Source organism: Elgaria multicarinata, chromosome 16, assembly GCF_023053635.1.
Source record: "Elgaria multicarinata webbii isolate HBS135686 ecotype San Diego chromosome 16, rElgMul1.1.pri, whole genome shotgun sequence".
In the NCBI taxonomy this organism is placed as follows: Eukaryota; Metazoa; Chordata; class Lepidosauria; order Squamata; family Anguidae; genus Elgaria; species Elgaria multicarinata.
In genome coordinates, this window is record NC_086186.1 from 22,713,295 (window position 1) to 22,730,159 (window position 16,865).

A 16,865-nucleotide genomic window follows, 5' to 3' on the forward strand; every position below is an offset into this window, starting at 1 on the left:
TGCATGTTTTATTATTTTTTTACCCAACTTGTTTAATGCTTAATACAGAGATCCCCCAACCTTTTTGCATTGGTGGGCACATTTGGAATTTTGAGGGAGTGTTGTGGGTGCTCTCACAAAATGGCTGCCATGGGGAGCTTGCTCATTCCCAAGATGGCTCCCATGGTATGTTGTGAGGCCAGTCACAAAACATCCATTTCCCAGAAGGCTAAAAGAAAATTCACTTGCCTAAGAACCGAAGTACAAGGTAGGAGTGAGGTCTGAACTCCAAAATACAAAGCCACTCTTTTGAAAACGTAAGTTTTCTGCTACAACGCTCATTTCAAAGAAGGCAAACTGATGAGGCTCAAAGACAAGTAACTTGGCCAAGAATACCATGTGGAGTCCAGAGGCATTTTTGGAAATAAAGTTGGCTCTGGAGGCTGGCACTTTGCCTTTGCAGCATGTTGGCCTCCCAGTTTTAAACAAAAAAACTGAAATGGAAAACAAGGGGCAGATCAAGAGAGATGTCTATGGACACCACATTGGACACTCTAGGCTTGGAACAGCACACTTCCCGTGTACCAGGCCTGCAGGAACAGTGGCCCACAAAGCCAAATACAACTCATCGGTCATGGATGGTGGCCTACCAGGGGCTTGACTTTGCTTCCTGCATGGAGATTGTCAAGCACTTTGCAGGGGGGCGGGGGCGGGAATGCATTCAGTTTGTTGGATCACAAGCTCTTCAGGCCTGCCCAGCTCTAAATTAGTAAAAATGCAAATAGTAAAACCTTTATTTTTATTTATTTATTTATTAATTACATTTTTATACCGCCCAATAGCCGAAGCTCTCTGGGCGGTTCACAAAAATTAAAACCATCATAAAACAACCAACAGGTTAAAAGCACACATACAAAATACAGTATAAAAAGCACAACCAGGATAAAACCACACAGCAAAATTGATATAAGATTGAAATACAGAGTTAGAACGTCATGAACTACAACACTGAAACCTCGTTATGGAGGAGGAGGAAGGAGAATAGAATAGGTTTTACCTGTATGTCACCCTGAGATCCTTGCGATATAGGGCGGGATACAGATGCTTTCATAAATAATAAAATAAATCAAACTGGGAGAACAGGGAGAGAAAAATGCAATCGTCCACAGGAATGGGTGTGGGAAGAAGGCAGAATGTTTTCTCTTGCCCTCCCATTCTTTACCACCCCCGCAACCATTAGTAAACTCCACTACAAGCTGCCTCTAAAGCAGGGTAGTCAACCTGGTGCCCTCCAGATGTTTTAGACTGCCACTTCCATAATCGCTGACCATTGGCCATGCAGACTGGGGCTCACGGGAGGTTCTGCTGCCATTATAAGCTTGTTCTATTTTATTTATTACATTTACATACCGCCCCCATAGCCAAAGCTCTCTGGGCGGTTTACAAAGATTATTCTGTCTAGGAACTTCCCTCCCAGGTGGGTTTACAGTCGTGGTCACTGTTCCGTTTGCCTTCCACCTCCAAAGAGAGAAGCAGCAAAGTAGCCATGGGGACTCTCTGAGGATGTTGGGCCACGCAGGTGTCTTAACTGCCTGCTCTCAATGAGCCTAAGACCAGACAGCCATCTTCAAGCGTTGTTTGGTCTAATTCTGGCCAAGCAATGAAGACCTGTTCATGGATCATCGTTGGCAAAACCTGGCCATCGAAGAGAGGCTGTAGCACTTTAGTTAGTCCTGCATCACTGAAACATTCCCCCCTTCTGCTTCTTCCCCAACACACCTTTTTTCCTAGTGTGTGAACTCTAGATTCAATTACTGGAGGGAGTTTAGCGGAAAAAGTTAGTGGAGATGTCCTAGCCATGGATTTATTTATTTATTGCATTTTCATACCGCTTGTAAAGGATTCTGAGAGTGCCTTGGACTGCAAGAAGATCAAACCAGTCCATACTCCAGGAAATAAAGCCAGACGGCTCACTTGAGGGAATGGTATTAAAGGCAAAACTGAAGTACTTTGGCCACATAATGAGAAGACAGGATACCCTGGAGAAGAGGGAAAGTGGAAGGCAAAAGGAAGAGGGGCCGACCAAGGGCAAGATGGATGGACGATATTCTGGAGGTGACAGACTTGACCTTGGGGGAGCTGGGGGTGGCAACGGCCGACAGAAAGCTCTGGCGTGGGCTGGTCCATGAAGTCACGAAGAGTCGGAAACGACTGAACGAATAAACAACAACAACAAAGGATATCGGGGTCCACCTGACAGCCCTGCAAGGTAGGCTCCTGGACTAAACATCCTGAACTCCCAGGCAACCCACCTCCCTACCCCTGCCCACAACCGGGACGAGCCAGATGTTCAGGGAATAACACACAGACACACATTTAGGGACCAAAGCAAGTTTATTGTCAACACCAAAAACTAACACGTAGGGCCTTGGTCGGTAAAAAGCCTTTAAAAGGGAAAGGGGAATTGGGAAAAGGGAGTGAGGTAGAAAGGTGAGGGAAAGTTCTAGCAACTAGCCATTACCCCAATAAACAGTCAAACGCGGCTGGCCTTCTCCCAGATACCCACACACTTTAAAACATAAAAACCCTCTCTAACTCCGAGCAACCCCCTCCTGGTTGCCTCGGACCTGATCTTCCCACCTGACATACACACACAGCACCAAGGAAGATGGAGGGTCTTCTTCATGGGGCTTTTTATCTCGTCTTTAGCCCCCAAGCCCCATGACCCTTGTTAACCAACCAGTGCCCTTCCTGGGCTTCTGTCGACCCCTCCCCATAGGGACGAGACCCACCTTCTTTTCCCACAGCTGAAACGATTTAACTTCCCAACCACCCTGATAACCTCCAGGTGCTGTGGTGAGAGTTGCACAGGCTCTAGGCAGAAACGACCTTGGCCAAAACCCACCAGCTCTCTTCCTCGTACCCGAGCCTGGCACAGCAGATTTTGAACACAATAGCGCATACATGGAAGGCAGACATCAAAATCCCATAGCAACAACTCAGAGGTTTGCACCCCTGTCCTTCACACCGCCCAATAGCCGGAGCTCCCCGGGCGGTTCACAGAAATTAAAACCACTCAAAGTAGAAAATAAACAGTATAAAAAACAAGATATAAAATACAATATAAAAGCACAACCGGGATAAAAGCAGCAGCAGTGAAGAAATACAAATTTAAAATACAAATTTAGAACAGCCAAGTTAAAATTAAATTTATAGACTGTTAAAATGCTGAGAGAATAAAAAGGTCTTCGCCTGGCATCTGAAAGAATATAGTGTAGGTGCGTGGCGAACCTCCTTAGGGAGCTCATTGCATAGCTGGGGTGCCACAGCAGAGAAGGCCCTCTTCCTGGTAGCTACCTGCCTCACTTCCTTTGGCAGGGGATCACGAAGAAGGGACCCCTGAGGATGACCTTAGCAGGTACATATGGGAAGAGGTGTTCCTTTAGATAGGGCTTTAAATGTTAATACCAGCACTTTGAATCGGGCCTGGACTTTGACTGGCAGCCAGAGAAGTTGGAAAAAGACTGGCGTGATGTGGTCTCATTGGCCAGTCCCTTTGCTGCCCTGTTTTCTACCAGTTGAAGTTTCCGGACCGTTTTCAAAGGCAGCCCCACGTATAGTGCGCTGCAGATTGGATTATGGTTTCATTAGAAGGCCTGCAGTGTAGGCTGATGCAAATGGTTTTGTTGGTCAGCCTTATATACAGCCCCCCCCCTTCAAAAATTTTGGAGCGGTGTACAAGATAAAACAAAACAAAAACAGAATAGAAACACATTGAAATTCATTTTTTTTAAAAGGCAAAATGCAAAGGGAAGGTCATCAAGGGAAGGCTTCCTGGAACAACAGTGTTTTCAGAGGGCGCCGAAAGCAATACAAAGTTGTGATGCGAGGGGGACTGGAGCAGGCAGGGACCATCGGAGCCTGCTTCAGTTGGAAACGCTACCCCCCAGGGCTAACATCTTCACCCTGTGGGGAAGAAGAAGGAGCTGTTGGTTTGCCGCTCCATTGGGAGATGAGAGGACGGAGCAGGGCCTTCCCACCAGCCTAAACAGTCTCCTTAATTTCTTTTTATTTTCTCCCTCTTCCCTCCCCATCCACTTTTTCTTGTGTGTCATGTCTTTTTTAGAAAGTAAACCTGAGGGTAGAGACTGTCTTCTTTATTGATAAATTGTAAGCCGCTCCGAGAGCCTTTTGGCTGAGGTGCGGGATAAAAATACTCTAAATAAATAAATAAATAAATATAAAGTTGGTGCTGGCCTGACCTCCAGAGGCAGGGAATTCCATGGGGGGGGGGGCGGCGGCACATAAATGTACATGTGTACCTTTGTCACTTTCCGGGCATCCTTGCATAGTGGTCTTTATATACTGAACTGTAAAATGGCTAGAAACATTTGTGCCATGCTTCCAACCCAAGAATGGAAATCTTTAGCCACAAATTATTATTATTATTATTATTATTATTATTATTATTATTATTATTATTATTATTATTTTATATAGCACCATCAATGCACATGGTGCTGTACAGAGTAAAACAATAAATAGCAAGACCCTGCCGCATAGGCTTACATTCTAATAAAATCATAATAAAACAATAAGGAGGGGAAGGGAATGCACCAAACAGGCAGTATAAAAGTCAGAACAAAATCAAGTTTTAAAAGCTTTAGGAAAAAGAAAAGTTTTTAGCTGAGCTTTAAAAGCTGTGATTGAACTTGTAGTTCTCAAATGTTCTGGAAGAGCGTTCCAGGCGTAAGGGGCAGCCGAAGAAAATGGACGAAGCCGAGCAAGGGAAGTGGAGAGCCTTGGGCAGGTGAGAAACATGGCATCAGTGGAGCAAAGAGCACGAGCGTGGCGATAGTGTGAGATGAGAGAGGAAAGATAGGAAGGAGCTAGACAGTGAAAAGCTTTGTAGGTCAACAAAGAAGAAGCCATCTTAATGTGAGAGAGGCAAAAATGCACACCTGTTTTCATAATCGGAGCAGTCACATGCATCTGTAACTCATTGACATGGCCTGTTTATGATTGAATTATGTCATCATCACTTTATTACGATCCATAGATCCATTAACAAAGCTAATTTGATTTAATTTTAGTTTTAATACGAGTTTTAATTTTTTTAGAGCCGCCATGATTCCCATTTTTTTGTCTCTCGTCTCTGTGTTGGTGAAGCATACATGATTTCTGTAATACCTGAGAATGCTCCCTGGCAAGGGCTTTAATGATAACCACAGTACCAATTTAGCATGTGATAGTACAGGGATAGCCAACTTAATAACTTCAGGGATCATTCTGTTCTTCAGAGACTGGTCTGGAGACTAGCAACCCTTGCTCCATTCCTGTGGATGAGGCTTTAGAATGAGTTTCATATTTTGAGGCCCTTTTCTGATTTACATGCTTTCTGTTAACAGTGGCAAGCAGATGAAACTCCATTTGATCTGCAGGACTCAAACTCAGCTTAAGGCTTCGAGGTTCAGAACTCATGCACTCAGGTGAAGCGAGGTCATTGCTAGAGAATCAGGAGGCAAACTGGAAGTGTTCCCTTGCCTTTTCTGAATGCATGTAAGAAAGAGATACAATCAAGTTTACGTGAAATACAGATGACTCTTTGTAAATGCTGTGTGACTGAGACTTGGTAACACTACAGGAGTCTTTTGTGGTCTTTTTATGTTATTATAGATATTCTCCTTTTTGTTGCATTTAGGGCGCAATACTATTGGATCTGCTCTGGGTACTGCGAACTCAGAGGCTTACAAATACTCAAAACAGAGTGGGAGGCATGCTCTGCCTCCTGCTCCATTTTTTCGTTAGACGGGCGTTTTTATTATTATTATTATTATTTATTTATATAGCACCATCGATGTACATGGTGCTGCACAGATTACACAGTAAATAGCAAGACCCTGCCACATAGGCTTACAATCTAATAAAGTTGTAGTAAACAATAAGGAGGGAAAGAGAATGCAAACAGGCACAGGGAAGTGTAAACAGGCACCGGGTAGGGTGAAGCTAACAGTATAGAGTCAGAACAAACTCAAAGTTTAAAAGCTATAGGGAAAAGAAAAGTTTTTAGCTGAGTTTTAAAAGCTGTGATTGAGTTGGTAGTTCTCAAGTGTTCTGGAAGAGCGTTCCAGGCATGAGGGGCAGCAGAGGAAAAAGGACGAAGCCGAGTAAGGGAAGTGGAGGTCCTTGGGCAGGCGAGAAGCATGGCATCAGAGGAGCGAAGAGCAATAGTGTGAGATGAGAGAGGAGAGATAGGCAGGAGCTAGACTGTGAAAAGCTTTGAAGGTCAACAGGAGAAGTTTATATTGGATTCTGGAGTGAATTGGAAGCCAATGAAGAGATTTCAGAAGCGGAGTGACATGCTCAGAGCGGCGGGCCAGGAAGATGATCTTAGCGGCAGAGTGGTGGACAGAGACCAGCGGACTGATGTGAGATGAGGGGAGGCCAGAGAGAAGGAGGTTGCAGTAGTCCAACCGAGAGATAACCAGTGCGTGAACGAGAGTCTTGGCAGAAGAGACAGACAAAAATGGTCGAATCCTGGCAATATTATACAGGAAGAAACGACAAGATTTAGCTACTGCCTCGATATGAGGAATAAAGGAGAGCGAGGAATCAAATATAAAGCCAAGACTACGAGCTTCCTTGACCGGAGTAAGCGTGACATCATTGACAGTAAGAGAGAATGAGAGGTGAGGAGAAGGTTTAGGAGGAAAAACAAGCAGTTCAGTTTTTGCCATATTGAGTTTCAAACGACGATGAAGCAGCCAGGCTGAGATATCTGAAAGACATGCCGAGATACGATCGTGGACATCAGGAGAAAGTTCTGGAGATGAGAGATATAGTTGTGTGTCATCGGCATACAGGTGATATTGGAGGCCATGAGATTGAATAAGTTTACCCAAGGGCAGCATGTATAGAGAAAACAGCAGCGGGCCAAGCACCGAGCCTTGCGGAACCCCTACTGAAAGGGGAAAGGAGGAAGACGAGCTGCCGTTAGCCGACACGCTGAAAGAGCGACCCTCTAGATAGGAGGCGAACCAGTTATAGACAGAGCCACAGAGTCCAAGGTCATGGAGGGAATCTAAGAGAAGATCGTGATCAACTGTGTCAAAGGCCGCAGTTAGATCAAGGAGAATAAGGATGGAATAATGGCCCTTAGACTTGGCAGTGAGAAGATCATTGGTGATCTTGGTAAGGGCTGTTTCAGTGGAATGCAAAGGACGGAATCCAGATTGAAAGGGATCCAGAGCAGAGTTACTAGAGAGAAAGTCAAGACAACGAGAGTAGACCACACGTTCCAGAATCTTTGAGACAAGGGGCAACAGAGAGACAGGTCGGTAGTTAGACAGAGAAAGTCGATCAAGAGTGTTTTTTTTGAGAATGGGAGAGACAGTAGCATGTTTAAAAGCAGAGGGAAATGAGCCAGAGGACAGAGAAGAATTAATGATGTGAAGCAAGGACGGGAGGATAGCGGGGATAAGATTAATAAAGACGTGAGAGGGAATCGGATCACGGGAACAAGTGGAAGGCTTCGACGAGCGCAGTATTTTAGACAGTTCATCAGCTGAGACTGAGGGGAACGCCGAGAGAGTTGCAGGAGGAACTGACAGGTGAGGAACAGGAGCTGGAAGCGGAGCAGAGCTGGCCAGATCGGAGCGAATAGTTTGCAGATCCGCCATTTTTCGGATCGGGCCGCCCCGCTCCGCCCACTTCCGCTCCGCTCCGCTCGGAGCTCCGGATCCGGATCGGAGCTCCTTTTTCCCCCCCCATAGGCTTGCATTGAAAGCTAAAAAATTATACAACTTTTTTTCTGTTCAAGTTAGAAACCTCACGTTTGGCACCATGACACCTCATGGGGGTATACACACGCACGCCAAGTTTCAAAGCAATCCCATCATCCCCTGATTTTTGGGGAAATTTTGAAAATCGGGCACCCCATTCACACCCCTTTCCATAGCTCCGTCAATTTGCACGTTAGAAACCTCAAACACGCCACCATGAAAGCTTATCCAGGGATACATATGCACGCTGAGACTCAAGGCAGTCCCATCATCCCCTGATTTTTGGGGAATTTATGAAAATCCAACACCCCTTTCCATAGCTCCGTCAATTTTGCACGTTAAAAAAACCCCTCAAATTCACCACCATGACAGCTTATCCAGGGATACATACGCCGCACGCCGAGACTCAAGGCAGTCCCATCATCCCCTGTTTTTTGGCGGGGCTTAAACCTGCAAAATTTGGAACTTCCAAAACTCCAAGTGAGCGCAGGAAGGACTTCTCCCCTGAGTCAAAGCCACACATACACAACATCCCTGCGAGGTGGGCAGGGGAGGAGGGAGGGAAGGCAGGCAGGCATGCAGCTGGCATTTCTGGGGGCATAAGGAAGTGAGCCAAGGATAAGCCAGTAATGCATATAAAATGGAATAAATAAATAAATAAACAAAGGAGGGGTGGAATTAAAAGCAGCAGTGTTGCTCAATAAACAGCAAGAAGATTTTTTTTAAAAAGGCTATATCTGTCTTTTACCAGCAATAGGGGGACGTGCCCGGGGGAGGGGGAAGCAACTGCCAGTTCAACTCAAGACAGCCATTGCTTCACCAACAGCTCTGAGATTGAGAAGTAAACGCTCACTTCAACTCATAATAGGCATCGCTCCACCACTAAGAAGTAAACGCTCACTTCGACTCATGATAGGCATTGCTCCACCGTTTTACTCTCTTTGGAAGGCTCTAATGGCCTTCCAGTGCAGGAGAGAGTGGGGGCACGTCCACGATGAGATGCCCTAGGGGAGCTCATCCCCTTGCACCACATCTTTTCAGTTGTTCCCCAAAGTTAGGGTGGGTAGCAGTGCTGTGTTTCTATCTCTTATTCTTGGCTTAGTATATGATTTCAGGTTGTGTTTGTGCATTTGGTAGGGCTACTGTGTTAAAAAACACTGGGAAAAGTCCGTTCAGATGAAGAAAGAGAAGTTTCCCAGAATCCCAAGTTACCCGTTTTGCCTATGCCCTCCTCTAACTTTGGGATCATGTGATCATGACCGGGAGCTGACTCTGCCCCTCAGCCCTTTGAAAAAGGTATTTTTCCCGCCGATTTTTTTAAAAATTCTAGCGCGCGACCCGCACGACGCAGAGAGGTGAGAGTAGTCTCAAAATGACCCCCATCCACGACTCTCTGTGCACAAGAATTTTCAGAATGATAGCTTAAAAACCAACCCAGTTATGCCCGAGTCTTTCCCGCAATGCAATCCTATGGGCGAAAAGCCGAAAACGCCGTTTGAGCCGTGCGGTTGACCCGATTTTCAAAAAAATATGGCACGCGACCCGCACGACGCAGAGAGGTGAGAGTGGTCTCAAAATGACCCCCATCCATGACTCTCTGAGCACAAGAATTTCCAGAACGATAGCTTCAAAAAGAACGTAGTTATCCGCGATTATTTGCCGCAATGCAATCCTATGGCGAAATGTTTTCAAGATGGCGATCGGAGCGCTCCGCGGAAAGAGAAGTGCTCCGAAAATGGCCGCTTCTCTTCGCCTTGCTTCTAGGGGTCCGCGGTCCGCTCCTACTCCACCTCTGGGTAAGGCGGAGCAGGCCAATCCGCTACTGCTTCTACGCTCCTAATCGGAGCGGATCACACCCCTAGTTTTTGCCTGTCTAGCGGAGGCATCAGGGAGAGGGAAGGAAGGAAGCTGGGGAAGGCAAGGGATACAGTGCAAAAACCGTCCCATGTCCTCCCACAAGCACGCCCCCTTTCTCTCCTTTCTGATATCACATTTGCAAACTCATAGAGGCAGCCTCTGGCCCCGTTCAGACGACACACTAAACCATGCTGCTTAACCACAAAATGGTTAACGGAATGCTTAACTGTGGTTAACAGTGTTGTCTGACACACATTTTCCCAAACCATCTGCCATGTTAACTACATTGGCCTGGTTCAGACAACACGCTAAACCATGCTGCTTAACCACAAAATGGTTAAAGGAATTCCGTTAACCATTTTGTGGTTAAGCAGCATGGTTTAGTGTGTTGTCTGAACCAGGCCGATGTGGTTAGGCTCACTAACCATGTTGTACAACATGGTTAGCGGTACTAAACATGGCTAAAAGTGTTGTCTGACACGTGTCTGTGGTTAAGGGGGCATGGTTAAGGGTTTAAGGGGTTAAGGCATAGAGCCTCCAGTACAGTTGCCTAAAAAATCTATGACCCCTAGATGCTGTCTAGGGGCCATAGACTTGATCTCTTATTTATTTATCTATTTATTTATTACATTTTTGTACCGCCCAATAGCCGAAGCTCTCTGGGCGGTTCACAAAAATTAAAACCATCATAAAACAACCAACAGGTTAAAAACACAAATACAAAATACAGTATAAAAAGCACAACCAGGATAAAACCACGCAGCAAAATTGATATAAGGTTAAAATACAGAGTTAAAACAGTATAATTTAAATTTAAGTTAAAATTAAGTGTTAAAATACTGAGTGAATAAAAAGGTCTTCAGCTGGCGATGAAAGGAGTACAGTGTAGGCGCCAGGCGGACCTCTCTGGGGAGCTCATTCCACAACCGGGGTGCCACAGCGGAGAAAATTTATTTAACTTTATTTCTAAATAAGCTAAATTAAAATGATTTAGAATGATTTAGGTGGTGGCCTCTGGCAGAGAAAGGTGAAGTGTATGGTTGCACCCATTTTAAACTGTTGAAGAACATGCAGGGTTCCTACCTTTCCAAATAGCTTATTATACGATTGAATACAAATTAGCTCAACATCACTATGAATTATACATCTCTTCCTTCAGCAAAATTCTGGACCAATGCCAGTTCTTTCTAGGGAAGATTAAAAACATTACACAATCAGTAAAACAGAACAGAGCAATTACTCGTCAAGGAAAGCCTGAGTAAATAGGTGGGATTTCAAGAGGCGTTTAAAGTTTGCTGCAGTTTCTGCCTCTAGGAACACATGTAGGACAGTGTTCCAGAGGGTGGGTACCACGACCGAGAAGTCTCACTTACATGTCATTACTTGGTGGCACATGGTTTTCTTTGAGCTCCTCTCTTCTTCTGTGGAAACAGATGATTGTCTATATTTACACCGCCAACCTGTACAAACCTGTACATCAGCGATGGGCAGAAAGTAAATCTAGAGATGTTTCAGACTGCCAGCATGGCCAATGGTGAGGAATGCTGGGAGCTGAAGTCCAAAAGATCTGGTGATCTATCTTCTGCCTACTCCTGCACTATGTCCCTACTCAGCTGTAAGTCCCATTGAGTTCAATGAGGTTTACTCCCAGGGAAGTGGATACAGGATTGCAGCCTAAATTAGCAAGCTGCTAACTCACTTTGGAATTATGTGATCTGCCCATATTTGGCCCAGATTGTGAAGCACGTGGGAGCCAAGAAGACAGAGCTGTTGAGTCTACCTAGGGAGAACCTACCTAGGGAGGTGGTGGGCTCTCCCACACTAGAGGCATTCAAGAGGCAGCTGGACAACCATCTGTCAGGGATGCTTTAGGGTGGATTCCTGCATTGAGCAGGGGGTTGGACTCGATGGCCTTGTAGGCCCCTTCCAACTCTGCTATTCTATGATTCTATGATTCTATGATTCTTGTCCAGTTGGCTCCTTAATGGGTTTGAGACCTAACAATTGCCCAGTGCCACCCGATTTCAGCCATGAGAATGGGGGAACCTTAGAGTTCAAGTTAAGGTGACGATAGCTCAAAAAAACCTAACCCTCACATAACAAAGCTATTGTTTCAAATCTGGGCTGGATCTACACTACTGCTTTAAAGTGCTTTAAAATGCTTTATAACAGTAATGACAACCGTTGGGGCCCAGGACACACTCCAGATACAGTTGTCAAAACTATTATAAAGTGCTTTAAAGCAGTAGTGTAGATCTGCCCCTGGTGAGGCCGTCTAGTGAAAGTACAGCATGGAGAGGCTGTGCTTTGGATAGTCCTAAAACTCCAAGTTCCCAGTATCCAGGGCTGATCCAATAGTATTGTGTCCTAAAGGCAACAAAAAGGGAGAACACACAGAGATGGGCCACAGGTTAGGTGACCATATGAAAAGGAGGACAGGGCTCCTGTATCTTTAAGAGTAATGTAGAAAAGGGAATTTCAGCAGGTGTCAATTGAAGAGGGTGAAATTCCCTCTTCATCACAACAGTTAAAGCTACACTAGCTATAGCAGAGTGGCTAGATACAAAAGCCGGCAGGGCTTCTGCAGCTTTAACTGTTGTGATGAAGAAGGAATTTCACCCTCTTCAATTGACACCTGCTGAAATTCCCTTTTCTACATTACTATTAAAGATACAGGAGCCCTGTCCTCCTTTTCATATGGTCACCCTAGGTTCTTCTTCGTGGTCTCTATGCATCACACATATGGGCTTTGCGCCTGCGCAGAGACCAGACCAGAACCTTCTATAGCTGAGTGGAACGTTTTTGGCGGGAACCCCTCCCCCACGCTACCGCGTATGTCCATGGGGTTCCCGCCCTTACCTCAGTTCTTCGTCGTCCGCCATTGTGCTTAGACCATAGAACCAAACCTCTTAGCGTTTTTCTCTTTAAAATCCTTTTTTACTTCAAATCTTTCCTCTTTTCGCTTATTTCTCACTTCTTAACGTCTTTTCTTCTATTCAATCTTAAAAAAAAATTAAATTTTTTTTTTTAGTAGTTAGATTTTCCTCAGCGATTTCGATCGCGGCGCTTAGCCGTATGGCAGTTAAGGCCCCATTTCGCAACTGTGTGAAATGTGGAGCTAAGCTCCCTCCAACTGACGGGCACTCCCTCTGCGTCCTGACGTGCCTAGGTGAAGGCCATAAAGTTGAGTCTTGGCTGAATCTTCGAGGATGCATAAAACAGCCAGTAAGTCCGTTGATGACCGTTGCACTGAGGTGCCTGAACATTCCAGAGCGGCTAATAGGGCTCAGATACCCCTAACGCCTGGACGGTCACTGGCGAGTTCCGCGGCCAAGAAAATCTCCAAGAAGGCCCGGACTCCCAAATCTTCAAGGATGGACAAACGGCAGCCAGTAAGTCCGTTGATGACCGTTGCACTGAGGTGCCTGAACATTCCAGAGCGGCTAATAGGGCTCAGATACCCCTAACGCCTGGACAAACGGCAGCCAGTAAGTCCATTGATGACTGTTGCACTCAGGTGCCTGAACATTCCAGAGCGGCTAATAGGGCTCAGATACCCCTAACGCCTGGACGGTCACTGGCGAGTTCCGCGGCCAGGAAAATCTCCAAGAAGGCCCGGACTCCCAAATCTTCAAGGATGGACAAAACGGCAGCCAGTAAGTCCGTTGATGACCGTTGCACTGAGGTGCCTGAACATTCCAGAGCGGCTAATAGGGCTCAGATACCCCTAACGCCTGGACAAACGGCAGCCAGTAAGTCCGTTGATGACCGTTGCACTGAGGTGCCTGAACATTCCAGAGCGGCTAATAGGGCTCAGATACCCCTAACGCCTGGACGGTCACTGGCGAGTTCCGCGGCCAGGAAAATCTCCAAGAAGGCCCGGACTCCCAAATCTTCTTCTGAAATGGAGAAAAAGAAGAAGAAGAAGCGAGACGCGGAAAAACCCTCGCTAGGGTCATCCCGCACGGCGGAACTGGCTAGGAGTCACTCTACTCCTCCTGCCATACCGACCGCTTCGATACCGAGGCCTCCCTCGGTATCGAGATCCCAGTCGGTACCAATGGCTACGGTACCGACACATCCTCCCAGTCTATCGGAGGGCGAGTTGCGGGATTCGGCTTCAGCGGCCTCTTTCTGAGAGCCTGCCAGGCTGCAAGAAGTTCAGGGACTAATCCCTCTACCGCCTTCGCCAAGGCACACTCTAAGGCGTCAATGGGAAGGAGCTTTTCAATACTCTTATCCCCAATCAGTATGTGGCGACTATGTATGGGATCGATATCGCCCACAACGATACTTCCAGGGTGACCACCAGTACCCTCAAGAAGAATATTATGCGCACCCTCCGCCTACGAGGATGTGTCATCTACCGCTGCCTCCACCGCCCGCCCACCAAACGTCCATGGTGTCGACGCCTCGACACCGTACGCAGCCATCGGCATCGACTGCCGCGGTTACCATGGTACCGACGGAGCATGTAGACCTCCAGGTGGTTACAGTATCCTTGCCTGAGGATAATTACCCATCGGATTCTGAGTCGAGGTTGTCGGCTACTCCATCGATGCCTTCACCAGAAGATGAGGTTCATGACAAGGACCCTTCTTCCCCTTCCGACGATATGGTCAGATTTTTTGACCATATGCTTAGAATGGCTCAGGCATTAGGACTGGAGATCCAGCAAATGGATGAATCGGTCGTCGATCCAATCTACGACGTTTTCCAGTCCACAACCAACCAACGACTTGCCATCCCTATTCCACATGCTTTAAAGCAAACGGCTCAATTATCTTGGAAAACACCGGCTATGACTCAAGCCACATCGAAAAGGCTAGAGACCCTCTATCGAGTCCAAGAGGAAGATGTACAGTTTCTGGTCCAACATCCCAAACCTAATTCGATCGTAGTGGAGCCGGCTCAAGGCCACTCACAGAAGGCACATTCTGCACCCGTGGACAGAGAAGGCAGAAAGTTGGACCATACAGGCAGGAGGATTTACTCCTCTGCCTCTTTGGGCATCAGGGCATCAGCCTACGAGGCTACCATGGCACGATACCAGCTCTTCCTCTGGGAGAAAACAGGATCCCTATGGGAACATCTCCCAGAGGACACAAAAGAGCTGACATGAGTTTTTCAGAACGAGGCCTCAGCCATAGCCAGGCAATTGTCAACAGCGAAAGGTCAGCAGAGGCAGCAGCAACAACAGCTCCAAAGCAAACGTCAGCCCGACTTCTCTAAGAAGCAGCGGGTTTGACTCCTTTATCCCAGATCCACCTCCCTTTGCGAACCACCTAGCACCACATTACCATCAATGGGAGTCAATAACATCGGACTCCTGGGTGCTCACTATCATCAACTCGGGGTATGCCATCGAGCTCGATGTCCTTCCTCCTTCGTCGGGGGTGAAAGTAACGGCGCCATCCCCTCCTCTGCTTCTCGAGGTACAGACCCTCCTAGCGAAAGGAGCCATCTCTCCAGTACCCGCAGAGGAACTCAACCAGGGGTTTTTCTCCCGATACTTCACGGTCCTGAAAAAAGATCTGGTAGCGGACATTTCAACCACCCTCAACCTGTTGGTCTCGTTGGGTCTGTGGGTCAACGAGGAGAAATCCATCTTGACCCCACAGCAGAAGCTGGACTTCATAGGGGTAACCCTATCGTCTCGGGATGGGAGAGCATACCTGCCCTCGACCAGAGCAAGCACCCTTCAAGATTTAGCCATCGCTACCGAGAGCCGCCGAAAGGTCTCGGCATGGACAATTCAGAGGCTATTAGGCTTGATGGCAGCTACAACTGCAGTCATCAGGTTTGCAAGACTCAGAATGAGAATATTGCAGGCCTGGTTTTTAAGAACTTTCGATCTTCGACACGATGCCCGGCGAACTTACCTGTCGATCCCGACGCAAGTAAGGGCATCTCTGAAATGGTGGTTTTCGATGTTGGTGGTTTTCTTCCAGCAAGAAACTCCTTCGGTAACGATCACGACGGATGCATCGTTGATCGGATGGGGAGCACACTGCGAATCCCTCACAGCTCAGGGCCGTTGGCCTCCTTCCCAGAGGGAACATCATATCAACCACCTAGAACTACTAGCGGTGGAGAATGCAATAAAAACTTTTTCACAAATGATCGAGGGCCGAAACGTCCTGATCGCGATGGACAACACCACGGTAGTGGCGTACATCAACAGACAAGGTGGGACAAGGTCTCATCTTCTGAATCGATCGGCACTCAGGATTTGGAACTGGTGCATAAAGAGAAATACTCACCGGACGGCGATCCATGTAGCGGGCAAGGAAAACATCATCGCGGACGCCCTCAGCAGGTCTTTCCACGTCGACCACGAATGGGAGCTCGATACCGAAGTAAGAGATGTTCTCTTTCAGTACTGGAGCCTCCCTGCTGTCGACGTCTTCGCTACCGAAGAAAACGCAGCTTGTTCCAGGTTCTGCAGCAGAGCAGGAAGAGGAAAGCACTTGCTAGGAGATGCTTTCACCAGAACGTGGAAAGGAAATCTTCTTTACATCTTTCCTCTGTTTCCACTATTGACGAAGGTGCTGGCCAAAATCCAGTCGGACAGGTCGGACTGCATCCTTATCACACCGTGGTGGCCTCGACAGACGTTCTCCCACGCCCTTCGACTGTCAGATGGGAATTACATCAGACTCCCGCCGATACCGACACTGTTGTCTCGACACCAGGGCAGGGTTCGACACGCAAACCTGTCGACCCTCAAGATGACGGCATGGAGAATATCATCCATTCCTCCTCTCGTATCAAGGATTTAACTGTAGACCATATATTGTTGGCATCACTAAAGCCTTCAACAAGAAAATCTTACGTGGCAAAGTGGCAGAGATTTCAAACTTTTGCCTTGGGAAATGATCAAGCACCTGAATCTTGCCCTTTGTCATTGATTCTCAAATACCTATTGGCACTTTATCAGCAGGGACTCAAACTCACTTCCATCAGAGTTCACCTAGCAGCTATTACGTCTTTTCATCGAGGCATGGATGGTTTTACACCTTCACACATCCAACATCGAGGAAATTTCTAAAAGGACTTAAAAATACGATACCAACAGTAAAGTGTATCATTCCACCATGGAGCCTGTCAGTGGTGCTACAGGCATTGACAAAGAAGCCCTTCGAGCCCATGGCCTTATCTAACCTTAGGTTTCTAACATTCAAGACTCTTTAGTAGCCATCACTTCTGCTAGACGTGCAAGTGAGCTTAGGGCTCTCAGGATAGATG